General features: G+C 40.1%; 3 pseudogenes; all 3 read right to left on the reverse strand.

Annotated features, from left to right (window-relative positions):
* Positions 1-4,366, reverse strand: part of LOC102256961 — a 44,724-nt pseudogene that overhangs the window by 15,575 nt on the left and 24,783 nt on the right.
* LOC106725260 overlaps positions 1,413-4,366 on the reverse strand; it is a 38,402-nt pseudogene continuing 35,448 nt past the window's right edge.
* Positions 2,224-4,366, reverse strand: part of LOC102261547 — a 19,626-nt pseudogene continuing 17,483 nt past the window's right edge.

A 4,366-nucleotide genomic window follows, 5' to 3' on the forward strand; every position in this document is an offset into this window, starting at 1 on the left:
GTGAGGGCGGAGGGTGGGGTGGGAACTGGGTGGAGGGGAGTTATGGCGGGAAAAAAGAGGAACCAATGTAATAATCTGAACAATAAAGATTTAATTAAAAAAAATAATAAAGTTAACTCAAATAAAGGGAAGTCTGCATTTAAAAAAAAAGAAAAAGAAAAAAACATTGTACGTTCACCTATTTTGGAACAACAGGTTTTTCATCTCTATAATCAATCCACATTCTTATGGCCTCTGGGCCATAAGAGTGTCAACTTAGTGACAGAAAATGTAACAAACAATGAAGAACTTCCATCCAAACTCACTGGAATGCTCACTGGGTCACAAAAGCCACATCTCTGGCCTAAAGACACCCTTTGGTTTCCTCTTAGTTTTGCTGCCAGAGCACCAATGGCTCTGATGGGAACATCTAAGAGGATTCAAGAAGCCCCAAAAGCTCTTGATTATAATCAATGACAATGACTGCTGCACAGAAGATAATCAAGCCTGGAGTCCCTCAGATCTGTGTACACACCTCTCCTGTATTCTTTTCCTCAAAAAAATTTCTGGGTGCAGGTTCAGATGAAGACCATTCCTACAATGGAATTAGGTCAGTATTTCTGCAGTGAAGGAGTTCCCCTCACTGCGATGGTCCTCCAACCAGTGCCCATCACCCTGGAATTGAAGGCATTAGGGCACATGGCCCTCTGCAACACCAGGGAAAAGAATCCCTTCAAATGTCTTATCATCTTTTGAAAATAAAAAAAAATTCACACTCCCACCTTAAGACATACTTAAGGTTGTCACAGCTACACCCTCTTTGGAGTGATCTCTGTGTCTCAAAGCATCAATCTTCACATGAGGACTAGAGAGTCCAGTTTTTCCTGGAAAATTATGGGCCGCTATGCAATTTTGGCAAAAACTGCTGAGCTAATTCCTAGTGCATAGTCTTCCCCCCATGGCAAAAATGTTTGAGACCCCATAAAAGTTTTTCACATCATCATGCTTGGAGAGACCAGATCTTCTTATAAACTATCCCATAGAATCAAAAGAACACGCAACATTAAAGAAGTCCTAGGAAAAAGCCTTCATTATTTTGTAAAGAAAGAGACTTGAACTAGCAGTCCTCCCATTGATGACTTTGGCACTCAATAGATAAACTCATCGTTAGCATGTAGGAAAAGTGTGTCCCTCAAAATGGCATTTCTTCTGCCACATTATGTACTGGAGCCAACAGTAATCAGTCCTATGTGGCAACTCATGACAGGGAAACAAGTAAGAACTAAGGACTCAGGTATTCCTAATTTTCTTCAACAAATTAGACAACAGAGTTGGCTTCCCTGGGCCCATCAGGATTATGATTGATGTCATCTTTACAGACCTTGTAGGTGGATCTGGGGAAATACCTTCAGCAACAGAAATATGCAGTGACATAGATCTGGTAGGCCATCTCTGTATGTTAGAAAGTGCAACATAGATATATATACTTACAACATAAAAATAAACAAACAGAACACCAGAAATAGTTACGGGAACATTACATAAAGTAGGTGATTAAATGTACGAGATATAATTAAGACTAATGAGACTTCACTTATTTTCTTATACAATTGTTAAATCCTCTCTAAGAAATTACATTTCCTACACATCTAAGAACCTTTTCACATTTGGACTTTTTTGTGCAGAGCTAAGGTACAAATCAGACTGAGAGATATTTCACATTAATTACTCAGAACTGCTTTCTCCAGTGTGAGCCCTCTGATGATATTGAAGACGGCTTCTAGTTGTAAAGGTTTTCCCACATTCATTCATTTATAAGGCTCTTCTCCAGTGTGAACTCTCTGATGACGATGAAGGGCACTACTCCGGATAAAAGATTTCCCACATTCCTTGCATTGATAAGGCTTTTCTCCTGTATAAACTCATTTTTTTTTTTACAGTAAAAGGTGGAAATTTATTGAGAAACAAGCACAGACTCCCACGTGGGGAGGGGGAAAGAGTCCCCTAAACTCATTTTTTTAAATTAAAAATATATTTTATTGATTTTTTACAGAGAGGAAGGGAGAGGATTAGAGAGTTAGAAACATCTATGAGAGAGAAATATCAATCAGCTGGGTCCTGCACAATCCCTACTGGGTATGTGCCCGCAACCAAGGTACATGCCCATGACCAGAATCGAACCTGGGACCCTTGAGTCCGCAGGCCGATGCTCTATCCACTGAGCCAAACCGGTCAGGGCTGTATGAACTCTTTGATGATATTGGAGACCATTGTGACCTGCAAAAGATTTTCCATATTCACGGCATTTATAAGGCTTTTCTCATGTATGAACTGTCTGATGATTTTGGAGAGCACTGGTTTTTATGAAAGTTTTTCCACATTCACTGCATTGATAAGGCATTTCTCCTGTGTGAACACTCTGTTGATGATGAAGGTCAGTTCTACAGGCATAAGATTTCCCACATTCACTGCATTTATAAGGCTTTTCTCCTGTTTGAACTCTCTGATGTCTGTGAAGGTGGAACTTAGTGGTAAAAGATTTCCCACATTCACTGCATTTATAAGGCTTTTCTCCTGTGTGAACTCTCTGATGACTTTGAAGGTAGGCCTTAGTGGTAAAAGATTTCCCCCATTCACTACATTTATAAGGCTTTTCTCCTGTGTGAACTCTCTAATGAATATGAAGGTTGGTCATAGTGGTAAAACATTTTCTACATTTACTGCATTTATAAGGTTTTCTCCTCTGTGAACTCTCTGATGAACGTGAAGGTTGGGCTTAGTGGTAAAAGATTTCCCACATTCACAGCATTTATAAGGCTTTTCTCCAGTGTGAACTCTCTGATGACTGTGAAGGTGAGACTTAGTGGTAAATGATTTGCCACATTCACTGCAGTGATAAGGCCTTTCTCCAGTGTGCACTGTCTGATGACGACAAAGTTTAGTGTTACAGGTGTAAGCTTTCCCACATTCACTACATAAATAAGGCTTTTCTCTAATGTGATTCTCTGATGACAATGAATGTTACTGCTACTAGTAAAAGATTTCCCACACTCATTGTACTCACAAGGCCTTTCTGCTGTGAGAACTCTCTGATCATAATGGAGGACACTGCTATTGGTAAAAGATTTTCCACATTCACTGTGCTCATAAGGCCTTTCTTCAATGTGGAAAGCTTCATGATCAACTAGGCTGTTACTACTACGAAAAGCTTTCCCATATTCACTGCACTGATAAGGCCTTTCTCCAGTATGACCTCGCTATAGATAATAAAAGCTAGAAAATTTGGTAAAATATTTCCCACATTCAGAGCATACAAAACATTGACTTCCAACATCGGAATCCTTTTCCTGAATAAACGTGTGGGTACAAGTAATGTCTTTCTCACATTGTTTTCTGGTGTAAAAATTTTTTGTCCTTTGAAATGTCATCCCATGTGTCAAAATAGCATTTGGACTGTCCCTGGTCTGAGTAGCCTTCAGGTGGAGATGTCCTGACCCACTTAGGACACCCTGCCCAACCTCCTCACATGTAAAATGATTCTGGGACAAATTGAAATTGCAGCTGTTTGCAAGTGAAATCCTGTCCACACCTCTAAGGAAAGTCTTCTCTCTCACATGCTGTTGGTGAAATTTTATACTTAAGTAAAACTGCTTTGAACATGCCCCACACTTCAATAGTATCTGTCCGTGTTGCGTTCCCTGCAGCTCCATCACGTTGAAAATGTTTCCCAAGACTAGTCCACAACTCTCACAGGGGTGGCTCTTCTGGGAAGGCAAGGCTAACTTGGGATTCCTTGTGTGTGACACTCTTACAAAAAAGTTCCCTTTAGTCACTGCCTCCACATTCTGTGCTCCACAGCAGCAACCTGAACAAAAGGAAACACGGATGAAGTACATGTTGATCCTATGAAAACAGAATATCTTCACCACAAATGTTTATCTGTCATGACTAGGCATGATACCGTAGAAAGATTTTAACGACCAGAGGAAATTGCTGTTATACATATCGTGGCCCCAAAAGTCAGTTGATGATGAAAAGCAAAACAAGAGAGGGACAGAAGCACAGAGAACCCCAAACAAAAGGAATCCAAAGAGGATTAAAATGCCAGGAGCAAAAGACAAAGAGAGAATCTTAAAAGCAGCGAGAGAAAGAAACCCAGTTACCTACAAGGGAGTACCCATACGACTGTCAGCTGATTTCTCAACAGATATTTTGCAGGCCAGAAGGGAGTGGCAAGAAATATTCAAGGTGATGAATGCCAAGAACCTACAAACAAGATTACTTTATCCAGCAAAGCTATCATTCAGAAGTGAAGGTCAGATAAAGAGCTTCACAGATAAGAAAAAGCTAAAGGAGTTCATCACCACCAAACCAGTATTATATGAAA

Source organism: Myotis brandtii, unplaced genomic scaffold, assembly GCF_000412655.1.
Source record: "Myotis brandtii unplaced genomic scaffold, ASM41265v1 scaffold150, whole genome shotgun sequence".
Taxonomy (NCBI): domain Eukaryota; kingdom Metazoa; phylum Chordata; class Mammalia; order Chiroptera; family Vespertilionidae; genus Myotis; species Myotis brandtii.